The sequence below is a fragment of the Muscardinus avellanarius genome (genome assembly GCF_963383645.1).
Source record: "Muscardinus avellanarius genome assembly, chromosome: 15".
NCBI classification, from domain to species: Eukaryota; Metazoa; Chordata; class Mammalia; order Rodentia; family Gliridae; genus Muscardinus; species Muscardinus avellanarius.
Genome location: NC_137801.1, coordinates 17743397 through 17758343, shown reverse-complemented (window position 1 = coordinate 17758343; position 14947 = coordinate 17743397).

Below are 14947 nucleotides of genomic sequence, written 5' to 3'. Positions count from 1 at the left end.
AGATCTTGTACTTCATGCCTGAAAGCAAAGATATTAGTATTAATGAGCATTTTCGCTGATAAGAAGAAAAATCACTGAAGGGTGATTGGACCTTAGCCCTTTAATGGGTCTGATATTCTTCTTTCATTAGGGCTGACAAGGGTCTATCTGGCTCCCTTCTGCTCTGTGACATGGTTTAAGAATGTATTTTATCCCACATGAAGCTAGCTTTTCTTTTGTAGTAATGTGGGCTAGTAATCACAAGTACATGCAAACAGAGCTCCATGCAATGGTGAGTCTAGGCACAGGGAGGGTGACAGTATGCACTCTGTTAGCAGGTGATCGAGGGACTTTGAATGGTTTATAAAAAGATCATTGTGCTTTGATTACACCATTCCTTCCACACAGACAGCAGGCAACAGGGTTTTACAAAGAGAAGCCCACTCGGGGAACCGCTGAAAGTGGCAATGTGCCCCAAAGACAGCTCTGGCGATGTTGATAATGCACGGAGTGTGAACACTGACATATTTTACTAGAGGAAATGGGTGTGTACTAGAATGTACTGGAACCAGGCCTTCAGGTGGAATCAAGGGAAACATAATGAGAAGCCTTCCGGGCCTTGTGAGCTTGGGCGATCTTATTAATGTAGCGGGGGAAAATTTTCATACTGCGAACAGGAATTCATTTTTGATATCCTAAGGCCATGAAATTACAGAAACCAGGGAGAAGAATGGAGGTATCAATCCTAGCTGGCTCTGGCACCATTTCTTGGACATTTCATTCAAGTAAACAGGTTGTGGGCTGATTATGGCATATAGTCCAAAGTGCTGCACCAACTGTTGGGTTAGTCCTTCTGTTATTGAGATGGCTGCGGACACCAATATGAACCTAATTGCTTCTCAGAACTATTTTTACTCCAGGTAGTTCTGACACAAATGTGTGTGCATGTTTGTGTGTGTGTGTGTGTGTGTGTGTGTGTGTGTGTGTGCGTGTGTTTGACACTATTCTCCAACTCTTTAGACACCAACTGGCTATTTTACAGTTCAATTCTGACACTAACTATCCCAGGCTGGGGCAGGCCTTACAGGTGAGGAATTTTGTGGTCACCCTCACGTCATGTGATGTTGCAAGTCTTAGATTGCCAGCGGCACTTCTAATCAGCGGGCTATACATTAGGGGTTCCTGTGATCCTTTTCTGAAGTTTGATAATTTGTCAGCATGATTAACAAAACTTAGGAAAACACATTTTGTAAATTTACCAATTTATTATAAAGAATATTATAAAGAATACCAATGAACAGCTATGTTGAAGAGTTATGACATGATCTGGAAGGGTACTCTTTCTAAGAGTGTCTGTCTGGTAGAATTGGGGTGCACCACACTGCCAGAACGTGGATGTTTCCATCAGCCTGAGTCCTTTCTCCACTCCACTGTTTAAGAGTTTTTATGAAGGGTGTATGACATAGGCATGATTGGTAAATAATAATAATTACTGATAAATGAATTCAATTTCCAATCCCTCTCTCCTCTCCAGAAGCTGGGTTTGGGGCTGAAAGTTTCAAGCTTCTAATTAAGACTTGATCTTTCCATAGACCTCCCCTCATCTTGGAGCTGTATATACCCACTACCAGTCATTGCATTAGAATACCAAACAAAATAAAACAAAATTGGTTAATTATGAGATTCCAAAGGATTTAGGATTTCTGTGCCAGGTACTAGAGATAAAGATATTTTTTTTTTTTTTTACCTCTCAGCCCGCTTAGCCAAGTAGCCAGAGGAAACAGGGCTGAATAGCAGAGTCACTTGAGGAAGACACCGTTGCAACTGAACCCAAGCTCACAGGCTAGACTACAGTGCTGGAGAGATTGTCACACTTTTCCAAATACTAGCAGGTTCTGAGAGGAATTAAGAATCAATATTTCCTCCTTTCCCTCTCTTTTTTCTTCCTTCTTTCCTTTCTTCTCTATTTTATTCTATCTCTATCCCTCTCATGTTCTTACCCTCTTTCACAGCCAACATTTAACATCTAATATATGCCAAGTATTTTCTTGGGTGATGTGATGGATACATAGGTCAGCGAGATGATGTTCACAGCACCAAGAAACTGCCAGTATTGGAGGAAATGGTATATCCACAATTGTACAGCACACACTGTGGAAAATGATATTTAGAGATTCGTAAAAGTACTATGGGAACACAGAGGAGAGAGCAATTGGTTATATTAGGAGTTTTGTTGTCACAGGAGACATAACATTTTCAGGTTGGTCATGAAAGATGAGGATGTTACTAAGTGGAAATAAAGGAAGGCTATTTCAGGTGGAGAATAAAACATACGCAAAGACAATGAACTAATGAGTGTTCATTCAGAAACTAGTCATCAAACATCTTGGTGACTGCATAAGGCACCAGACCAGGAGCAATCATAATAGTCAACATGAATCAACCACTTATTATACGCTAGGAACTTTTAAGCCCTTTATGCATATTAATTTACTTAATCCTTGAAACAATGCAATGAGTGGTAACTAATATTATCTCCATTTTACAGAGGAAGACATAGAGGCTTAGAGATGTGAAAGAACTTTCCTAAGGTTGTAACTTGCTGTGGCCTGGAGCCAGGATTAGAAAGGAATAGGCTGAATATGATTGACTAGAGAGACAAGGAGAATAGAGCTTAATACCTCAAGCCAAGGGCTTCGTCTTAATCTCAGTCCCTCCCAGAATGCCCCGATGTGGTGTGTACAACATGATCCATTTGGGTGCAGGATGAACATTCTTAAAATTTTTTTACTTGTTCTGCTTCATGTTTTAAAGTGATTATTTTAAATGTATTTTATCATCGATCCACTGTGTATTTGAACATGTATATCATCTCTAAATAAATAGGAAGAAGTATGTTGGAGGTTTGTACATAAGCAAATTTTTACTGAAAGAACTGCTAGTCAAACAAATTTAAAGATAAATATTCTAGGCCAGGAATTTTCAAGTGTGACTGTATACCAGCATCAGTATTACCTGGGATCCTTTAGAAAATACAAATTCTCAGGCTTTCATGCAGATTTACTGGGCCAAATACTCTGGAGCCCAGCAACTTATTTATTAACAAATAACCCAGGTGAAACCCATGACTATACAGCACAACTTTTTTGTGTGTGGTATTGGGAATGGAGTCCAGGGGCTTTCTACCTCTGGGCTATACTCCCAGACCTATTTTATATTTTTATTTGGAAATAGGGTCTCAGTAAGTTGCTGAGAGTCTCACTAAGTAGCTGAGGCTGGCTTTGAACCTGCACAATCCTCCTGTCTCAGCCTCCCAAGTACTGGGATTACAAGCATGCACCACCATGCCCGGCTTTAGCACAACTTTTAATATGCAAAGTGAGAAGATCTAACTTGAGTTCTAAAAAGATTCTAGTAGGATTGAGATATTAGAAATTGGGAGGTTCCTTAAAGGCTATTAAAATGGTTATGACAGGGGGTTGTAAAGGATGTGGACTTTTTAACCCCTTGTGGGTGAAGGAGAGGATATTAAACAAATATGCCACCAAGGATTCTAGTGTGCACAAGTGCTGCTACCATGTGTGACTGAGTGCCAGTGTAAGTCAGAATGTCTGACAGCAGGAACCTTTGATTAATGATGCTATTTAATGTGAAGTGCATAAAGTATATTCAAGATTAGCAGGGTAGCTAGAAATTTGGATTTTTCAACTCAGAAAGGAGATGAATTTGTGAAAAGATTTGTCCCCAAACATGCATGTGCTAGACGTTTGGTTTACCATGTCTTGGCATTGAAACGTGATTGAACCTTTAAGAAGTAGAACCTAGTGGTATTCAACTAGGTCACAGGGCACCACCCATGGAAGGGTGGAATGCCCTTCTTTTGTGGTGGGCTAGGACTCTCATCTGCATCGTCTGTTCAGAACTTTCACACGCACTCCTGCTACCTAATGCCATCTGCCATGTCCTGATGTGATATGGGGCCCTTGCTAGATGTAACTGCCAGAGCTTAGACTTTTTAGCCTACAAGACCATGAGCCAACATATACCTCTTTTCCTTATGAGCTTCTCAGTCTCTGTTATTTTGCTATAGCAACATGAAACATACTAAAATGCTATGGAAATATATATTGGTGAGACAAAGATAGGCAGCAATAGAAATATTGGGCATGGATAAAATGAAAAAGTTTTATTATCTCCATTATGAAATATGGGGTGGAGGTCAGAAGTAAGAAAGGACTATAGGACATGGACTGATATTCAGAGAAATTATTATGGGTAATAGAAAGAGGGAACAGAACATGGGAAAAATCTACGGTATCTACTAGTTGACTGCAAGGCCACCCTGAGCACATGGCAGGCACTTAAAGGGAAGTGGTGGCTGGAGAGTCAAGTGAACTAACACTATTAGCTAAAAGTCAGGGATTTATCATCTTTTTTTGGTGCTGTGGACCCTTTTGTAATTCTAGAGAAGCCTATGTATCTCACCTCAGAATAAAAATTTTAAACATGTACATTGAAACATGTAGCATTAAAAACAACAATGGCAAAATATACTTATCCACATATCCAAAGCTAATTTGTGATAGAGGAATATATATGTTAGATATGTGTGAATATACAGATATATCTATATATTTCTCTATTAATGCATTATAAAGTAGCTCAGTCTATGGCATGAATAGCCCTATGTTCAGAGTTATGATAATTATAAATGATAATTTGAGTTGTCTGCAACAACTATTATGTGATATGAAAATATTGGTGATTTTTGCTGGTGATAAAATCACAGGTATGGCTAATACTTTTCTGCATTTATAATTAAAGTTAATGCTAAATTTCATTAATGGGTAGGGAAAGTAAATAAGTAACTTTTTTATGGGAAAATACATGAACACACTAAATTTTACTCGGATATCCCTTAAAGGTATCTCAACTCTGAGTTAGGAACTTTCATGCTAAGTGAGTACTAGTGGATGCATTTACCTATGTGTCTCCTTAGTCGCCAACACGTTTGCAGATAGGAATTAAACTTCTAGGCCAATTTTCATGTCTTTTTCAAAGGAGATTTTTTTTGTTTGAAAGGCTTAGGTATCCTATATTTAAGGCAATTTGGGTGCATTTAGCTACCCCTATGGAGAGTCATTGAAGAGAAATCACTTTGTCTTTCTACAAAAACATTAACCCAACTAACCCATCCTCAGCCAGAACATTTAGTATATATTGGGTCATAATTTTCCAGTGCTTTAACTCTGGTTCAAATGTTTTAGTGACTTAATTTATAATGCTTATCATCTGTAGATAATTGTATAACAAATATTGTGGCCGTTTAATAGAAAGTGTTAATTTGATAATTTTGTTAAAATCAAAAGAAAACTTAGAGGTCTAATTCAAACCTCACATTTGTTGATGAGAAAACAGACTTATAAAGGAACAGAGATCTTGTTCTCATGAACTACTTCTCTACAACAACTTTCACCTGAACTTATACAAAATTATTTCAATATTCTCACAGTTTCGTGGGTCAGAAATTCCAGCAGGTCTTTGCTGATCAATTCTTTCACGCTATATGATGCTGACAGTAATCTCTTTGTCATTTCTGACTGGTCCACAGAGTCCAAGATAGCTCTATGTTACATGTGATCCTTGCCACCAGTAGTTAGAGGACTGGGTTGAGATTATCAACTAGAATGCGGATCTATGTCCTTTCCTGAATGGTGATTCACAGCCCTAGAAAGTATCTTAAGAGGTCCAGGTAAGATCTTCAAGATTTTGTATTATCTAGTCTCAAAAATCCAGCATGCCCATTCTGCTGCATTCTATTGGTTAAAGACGTCAACAAGGCCAGTTGAAATTAGAGTGAAATGGTATTAGATTCTACCTTTCCAGGGAAGAAGGGACAAATGAACTGAGATCATCTTTTACCCATCATAATCTACTTTTTGGATCTACACCATTTTTATTTCCCCCACATATGAATACTTTTTACCTCCCCCTCAAGACCTGAAATATTTTCATTCTGTTCTAGAATCAGGCTCAAGCTAAGATTCAAGATCTTGTGTTTCAAATCAGCTTAGATGCTGATGAGATTCCCCAGGTGTGGTTCTTTGGGGCTGGGTCCTCTTAATTTAAAACTGTGAGGAGGAAATTTTTGGCTGGAAGTTGTTTTCTTTCAGAGTTTGGAATATGTTACTCCAAGCCCTTCTGGCTCTCATGACTTGGTTTGGGAAGTCTGGAGTGATTCTAATTGGTTTGCCTCTGAATGTCACTTGGCTCTTTGTTTTTGTTGCCTTTAAGAATCTCTGCTTGGCTTCTACATTGGTCATTTTGACAATTATGTGGCATGGGGATCCTCTTCTCTGATCCTGTCTAAAGGGAGTTCTATAAGTTTCCTGGACCTGTGTATCAACCTCTTGCTCTATGTTTGGAAAATTTTCTATTACTTCCTTGAAGAGATTATTGATCCCTTTGGTTTCACTTTCTTTTCCCTCCTCTATTCCAATTATTCTTAGGTTAGCTCTCTTAAAATGGGCCCGTATTTCTTCAATATCAGATTCCTGCTGTCGGATATTTTTTCCTAGATTAGAAACTATGCTTTCATTTTTGGAATGATCATCTTCTAGGAGCGAGATTCTGTTCTCCATGTGGTCTAATCGGTTGTTTGTGCTTTGAATTGAGTCCTTTACTTCATTAATTGCATCCTTTATCTCTTTTTGGCTCTCTCTGAGTTCTTTTCGAAGCACCTCTATTACTTCTACAGTTATTTTCCTGATTTGATCTTCTAGAAGTCTCTGATTTTCTGTTTTATCGGGTTCTGATGTTGTGGGGTTGTGGGCATTCATTGCTGCAGTGTTATTCCTCTTTCCCATGATTATAGGTAACACACACCAGAACCAGAGAAACAAGATTTTCCATCCAACAGACAACTAAGATTGGTTATCTGCGGAGATTCATTATTTATGTTAGTCTTTTACCTATCTCTAAATTGTATTGTTTGCCTTTATTGTTGTTAATTTTTAGGATGTCTAGTTGGAATATTAATATAACTTCAGATATAGCATTTGGAAATATTTTATCCCATTCTATTAGTAACTTTTAACTCTGTTTACATTGTCTTTGGATATACAATTTTTTTTTATTTTTTAGGGAGTTTGTATACTCTTCTGTTGCCTGTGCCATTGAAATCATATCCAAGAAATCACTGCCAATTTCAATGATGTGAGGTTTTATGACCCAGATTTTCTCCTAAAAGTTTATAGTCTTAAGATTTATATTTAGGTCTTTTATCTATTTTGAGTTAATATTTGTATATGGGATTAGGTAAGGGTCCAATTTCATTCTTTTCCATGTAATTATTATTTTTCAACAATATTTAGTTAAAAGATTATTATTTCCCCCACCAAATGTTCGTGGAAACCTTGTCAAAAATAACTTGACAATATATGGAAGAATTTATCTCTAGGCTTTTATTTAACTACAATGGTTTATATATCTGCCTTTAGAACAGTACTACACTGTTTCAATTATTGTAGCTTTATATGGTTTGAAATCAGAAAATATATATCTTCTAGCTTTGTTCTTTTTCAAGATCGTTTTGGGTATTTAGAGTCCATATTCCATATTAGGATAGATTTTTTTTCTGAAAAATAAATATATAAATATATGATAGTTTCACCTAAAAAAAATAGAAAAAAATATTCTCTGGTGAGAAAGAAAGCAAAAAGAAATATTGAAATGTTATCTTTAAGTCATCAAAAGCTTGGTATCAGACAAATGAAACTGTTATGTGAAATTATCATTTTTAATTTTGGATAAATTGCTATAATACTAGATGTCAACCACTAAGCCAAGCATGGGAAGGAGGGATGGGGAGAGAATGGGGTGGGGACCGGGTGGGGGCTGACTGGGCGATGTGTGCATGTATGTCTACAAAAGTTTGTATCCCACTATGATGTATGAATACAATGCACCAATAAAAAAAAATAAAACTGTGAGGAATGAAGAGATAAGTTATCTATTCTCAGACATAGTCAAAATACAAAGTGATAGATACATGGGTGGAACAAAAATGATAGACATTCCCATTTAAAAGGTGAAAATAGAGACAGGTCCCAGTCATTGGTCCAGATCAGTTTAGAAACATAGCTAGTTCTGAAATACATTTGGGCATACCTTGCCACTTCTGGCTAGGCCCAGTGATTCTCCCTGGGCACAATTCTCCATGGCTCCTGTCTCTGCTCTTTGGATTCTTAATTCTAGTCTAGACATTTTTATGTAAAAAATAGAAAATGTTTGCAACTGAGTAATTTTCTCAGTCAGATTCCTGCCCAAAGTAGTTTTGAGTGCAAAAGTCTCTTCATTTTAAAATGGTCTCTATCCATCTATGTTTCTGTCCTCTTAAGAGAACTTTATACTTCCGATGACTCTCTTCTAGGCTAATTCTAGCCACTCACCCTGACCTCTGTAAACTATTTTCTGACTTGTAATACAGGATGCGAAGTTGAGAATGAGGCATGTTGGCTTTGAAACAAGTCCTAGCTTCTTTGTTTTTCCCCTACATTCTGCATGAAAGTTGTACATTTTTCGTGTTTACCCTTATTTATTTTGGTTAGAACGTTAATACACAGAGTCAAAAGAAACCAAGTCACTGCTTTTGACATACTGCCTGGAATTTACTTTACCCCAGTTCTAACATCTCATTATATATATTTTTATTTTCTACATTATTATAAGTGATAATTTTTACTGAACTTTCCCCCAGCCTCAAAAACCCATTTCCCCAATGTCCTTTGAGACTCTATTAATGGTATCCTCAAGACTCCTTTGCTGCACTCCCACTTCCTGGTTTCAAACTCAGTGCCACCTTTGTTGGGCTTATTCCACACCAGCACTGCATTTCTAGGAATAGATATTACCCTGAAACTTAAGTCGCTTAAAATGGCAACTACTTCACAGTGCTATACATCAGAAATTTGAAAAGGACTCAGATGGGTGGTTCTTGTGTTCCATGTCTAATGGGTTATCCTTCCCATCATGTTCAGCTAGCAGAGGTCTAGAGGTTTTAAGAGAAACTTAAGCTGGTTAGTAGAATAGTTGAGATGAGACACATCTAGTTCCTACCAAAGACAGCTTTTTCTTTTTCTTTTTTTTTTACATAAGCTGATCAAGTATCTTCTAATATCCTGTTGGTTTTATTAAAACCTATAGGAGAGAAGGAAGGAGGATGATTTCCTTCATGAACAGGAAATCATCTCTCCTTGGGATTCTTGGATATATTTATGTATCCCATGAGTTCTGGAATGCCATGTTTCTGGATCCTTGTATGCTGTAACATACTTGGGAATCCTATGTAACTATAATACCTTTTTTCTTATGTGTCCTCACTGTGAAAGACACTCAGTTACAACTCACATTTACTTCATTACACTCAGCTATATTATACCCACCTTTCTAATGACCAAGTGAGTCACCTACACCTGTATTTTCTTAACTCTTGTAGCTGTGGCTGCCCAGTAAGGACCTATATAGTCCTCATCCTGGAAATAGTGTTCCTAATGAGGGCTACATCTATCAGTGGTGCCTAGTAGGAAGTCCTGTTCTGACCTTGTGCTGAGTTTATAGAATGCTTAAGCTCTTTATTTGGCTGATCAATTAAATAACCTTGCTCTCAGCATCTGTATTGAGTTTTACTTTTGGTACATTTTGCCTCTGTCTGTTGTATGTGATTGGGGCCCATTGTTCTCTCATTCAACCTGATAGAATATGGTGATTATTTTAAAATAATGATAAAAAGATCATCAACAATATTTCAGTGGAAAAATTAATGTGGATGGTGGAGAAAAAAAGCAGTTTGCTTCTATGCACAAAACACAATAAGTAGAGAGTAAATGTGTTGGAAGAATAAAAGACACAGGACATTATCTTAAGCAAAATGGACATGAAAAACAAACTGCAAAGCAAATACTGTGCACAATTATTGACCAAAAAGGAGAGAGGCTGAGGTTTGAAAAACAAATATTTTTCAACACAGACACATACAGAGCCAGAAGGCATTTTAATGTTTTGTGTTTTTTATATCATCTATGCCAAGAGAATTTATGATCAGAACATTTCTTCGTGGTTTTTTTCTTGGAATTAATAATACAAAAAAAGGAGCTTGGCATATGAAATGAGGATTCTGTTTTCCACAATGGATTCGGCAATCGTCATCCCAAAATGTCCCCACCAGCGGCGAGGAAATGGAGGCTCAGGAGGCTCCATATTTAAATTTCTGTCACTTTCTGGAGAACTAACATGTAACAGCCCTTGGGTATGACCCATTTAAGAGTTTAAATGGGCAAAGCACACAGACGCTAATGCACAATAAACTACGTATAAGAAATTCTAGCTATTCCTCAAAGAAGAGTAATTTTCCCCCTTAGGCAAAATGCTTTCTGAGGCCATAACTAGACAATCAGAAGGAAGAGGAAGACTGGACACGTGCTAGACCAGTAATCCAAAGAGCATCTGCGTGTTTGTCAGAGGGCCAACTAGTGTCAAAGCCAAATCCATTCTCTTCATTCCTAAATTAAGTCTCAAGTTTGAGCTGCCACATCATGCAATTTCTAGACCCTCTGTTTTAGATGTTCAGGTGTCTCTGGAATGTTCTAAAAAGTTAAATTACTTTGCTTTTTATTTATATGGCTTTGGATTTTTCACTACCTTTCATGTATTTAATGTGTTCATTGAATTAGCAAACATTAGGCTAGCTGCTATGTAGTGGATGTGGCCTCTACTTTGGGTGATATGGCATGCATGACCTTTATATCCTCAGTGGAAGATAGAGACCATAAAGGCATAAGTAAATAATTTAACAGAGAGTAGACTAGGTGGTAAGTGCTCTGGAGAACCATAAAATGAAAGGAACAAAGGAGGCAAGGATTAGCTATTCCCTGAAGAATGGGTATCCAGAGGATAAGAGGATGATTTCTCTAGTATCCAATGACCCTGAAACAGAGATGTGAAGGGACTCGGGAGCCGGGTGGGGCCGTGTGGGGAGTCTGCCCCCCACCAGTCCCCCGGGACCCTGCTCTTGCTTTAATTCTGTGCTGTCACCATCTCCACATACTTGGTCATTTTTCTGTTTTAATAAAAGCGCTTTCAATTTATATTGGGCATGGTGAATTATGTAGCGCAAGAATGTGATATCTGGGGGAAGAGGATTACAGGAGGCCAGTCGTTTGGAATGAGGCAAGTGAGGGGGCAGAATGGCAGGAGGTGACACGGGAGAAGTGCCAAGGGTGGCACCTGCTGAGGACTGTGGCTTTCTCTCAGAGCAAGATGTCAAAGCCATTGGCACGAGGGGGGAGAGGCCTGACATGAACTTCTCTTTAAAACAATTGGTCTAGATTTGAGCTAACTGGTTATTCCAAGAGTTCAGTGTAAGTTTTGCCTATTTTCCCCCAAATGCGATGATGACTTTTTACCAGGATTAGCTATACAATTTGTAAAAAGAACTTTTTAAAGATTTTTATGAAGTGTTTAACAAAAGCATTAAAATTTTGTGAAAGGGGCAAATTATCAACTCTCTAAGCTTATTCAGATCAAGTCCTTTTTTCATATTATTTTCCTAGATTTTTTCAGTATTTAAAAACTCTCAGAAATAATTCCTAACCACAGATATTCCTGTTCATAGAAATACAGGTATGTAAAATCTATATTTAATTTTCTGCTATAGTTCAATTTTCTCCCTTGAGAGAGAGAGGAAGAAAATAATGCTTCATTGTTGAATGTATTGCTATCTCATAAAAGATGATGGTTCTGACAAGTGTCCAAAGGAAGGCGTCTCACTCAATTATGTTTCTGGTTAGAACAGTTCTTTGAGGGGAAAAAATGAAGATTATGTTTCTCAAATAAAGTCCTGAGACTATCAAGTGTTAAACATATGTCATTTAAAAATTAAATTTGATATGAGAGTATAAAAGGAGAATGTGAAGCGATAAAGAATATCCTAGAGCCAAAGAAAAAAGAACTGGGTAAATAAAGTATATGAGAGTTTTATGTTTGTAGTAATGTGGGGTTTAAGTGTTTCAGTCAAAGTTGATGGAGGGGTCTTAGAAGAAGGAAATGTTCTCTTGGTGATGTTCAGTGTAAGTGTAATTCTCAGCATTTTGCCAGTACATTTGTATCTTTTATCTCACATTATCCTTACTATTCCTGAGATGAGTAAAAGAGGCTTTATTTCTAAAGTATAGATGAAGAGAGATGGATGCCTACAGAGTTCAAATAATTAGCGCAAGGTCAATATAAACAGGAGTCTAGATGTTTTATGAGTCTGTTGTTCTTTCTACATCCCTATACTTGCTCCCTGGGTGGTTCAGAGATGGAGTGGTCACTGGATGTGCCTAGGGACAAAAACTCCCTGTTGCACAATGGTGTCTTGTGGTGGTATCAGGGGGAAAAAGAGACAGGGGTAAAATGCACACTGGTCAAAAGGAAGATAACTTGGATTTCTCCACGATTAAAAACTTTCATTTTGCAAAAAAAGATAGTTAGGAATGTGAAAAAGCAAGCCACAGACAGAGAAAAAAAATCATTGAAAAATATAAACTACTTATATTTAGCATATGTAAATGGCTCTGAAAATTTAGTAGTAAGAAAGGAACATACCCAAGTAAACATAGGCAAATATTTGAGCAGATACTTCACCCAAAGATTTGGATGGCAAATAAGACCATAATAATTTACTCAGCTTCATTAGTCATTAGCAAAAATATAAATCAAGTCACAATGAGATATACATAAAATAGATGAGCTAAAATAAAAATATTAGACAACACCAAATGTTGCTGAGCATGGGAAGCAACTGGAACTCTCATGTATTGTTGGTGGGCATGTAAAATATATAGACCATTGGGAAAAGTTTGGCAGTTTTCTGTTTTTGCCCAAGAGAAATTAAAACATTATGATACAAACATTTATTCACAAATATTTGCAGGTGCTTTATTCACAATTAGTCTAAATTGTGGCATTTTAAGTAATAAGTAGATAAGCTGTAGTGTATCCATGTAAATAGATTCTACTTAGGAATGAAAGGAAATAAACACTGATGCATGCCATGCCCTGGATGAAATGCAAATGTATTCTGCCAAATGAATGCAGGCCGACTCAAAGGCTGCATCCTGCATGGTCCCATTTATGAGATGTTCTAGAAAAAGTAAAAGCTGCTCAGTAGTTACTAGAGGTCAAAGAGAGGGGTAATGGTGAACTATAACAGGGTGTGCAGATATTTTTTGATGTAATGGGACTGCTCTATGTCTTGATTTTAGTGGCTGTTACATTATGTGTACCCTTGTTGCTCAAACTCATAGAAACTTATATCAAAACAGTTGATGTTATTATATACAAATTTTGCCTCATTGTTATGAGATGTAAACACATTAAATCTAGTTGAAAATAAAAGACATGATATCTATTTGATATGCAAAAAATACCAGATAATAGGAGAATATAAATTGTTTAGGGAGTCTTAGCCTGGATGAAATTTCCAAGGGTTTTACTTTTGAGAGTAAAAATTAAAAGACATCTGATAGACTCTTATGTTTAACTTTAAAAACAATATATTAATGACCATTAAATAATAAATTAGAATCTTGAGTGATCTAAATAACTATTTAAAGTTATTTTATATAAAATAATTAACTTAAAAAGCCTATACTTGTTAATTAATTCAGCCATTAGAATAAAACAATCAAGGCTTCAGGTTGCTAATCTAAAAGCTGTGAAGCAAGGCATTAAAGGGTGAAAATATTATCCTTGGGGCCATTCTTCAATTGGTCAGCAAGTGCCTATAGTCTATGAACCCTTGAGAATGATGTCAACTTTAGTTCTTAGTCTTGCATGTGACTTGCTTATTTGCCTTTAGTATTTGATATCTGAGTATTCAATAAGGTGTCATTGTATTAGGCTTACCTCAAGATTCCCATCAGTCTTTTGCATATTTCAACCATGGTAGTTTCCGTAATGTCATTGCCCTAATGGGAAAGCCTGGTGGTTTTGTGAAATCGACTTCCTTATCTGGGACTCTGAGGCCATCTCTGTGTTCTGGTTGAAAATGTAAAACCTCAAGCCTAGTACGCATAGTCATGTTTTCCATGAGCTAAAGAAGCAGTGCTTTGTATTCAGGCAACCAGATTTTCCATATAAAACTGAAAATCAGAGAAGTACAAAATCACTTCTATGAAAACAGGAGTAACAAGCAACATTCATTTTCCAGTCCTGCTGATGGTAGAATGAAAGCCATGTACCCATTTTTGCTAAAAAAATAAAATAAAATAAAAAAGGGACAGGGAGGGAATGGGGTGGGAATTGGGTAGGGGTTAAATCAGTGATGTGTACATGTTCGTACACACAATTTTTTTTACCACAATATGATGTATAAATATAATGAACCAATAAAAAATAAAAAATTTTTTAAAAATTGACTAATTTAAAGTAAATTAAAAAAAGCTTTGTAAATTTCTAAAATTATTTGTGATAATAAAATGAAAATGTGTCATGAGATCTTGAAAAAAATACATTTTGATCAACTAAATTTCCATTCAGGAATTTATCCAAAGGAAATAATTTGATGGGAATAAAATGATGCCTGACCCACATATCTTAGGATGAACTAAAATAGAATTAAAATAGAAAGCTAATTAAATGTACACCATTAGCGGACTTGGTTATAAAAAATAGTGGAATATAGACTGCAGGGACCTCTTAGATAGTATGAGAATTAGTTCTAGCAACCTATGATGGATGCAGGTGTTTAAACATCTAGACCTCTAAAATGATCACCATGTAACAAACTATATATGTGGTTTGATGATTTTTTTTCCCATTACTTGTCTCCTTTAACTGGAACAAAAACCCTCTTTTGGATGCAGGAGGGTTTTGCCTCTTTCTCCCACTGTTGTATTTTCTGGGCCTTAAGCAGTTCCTGGCACAT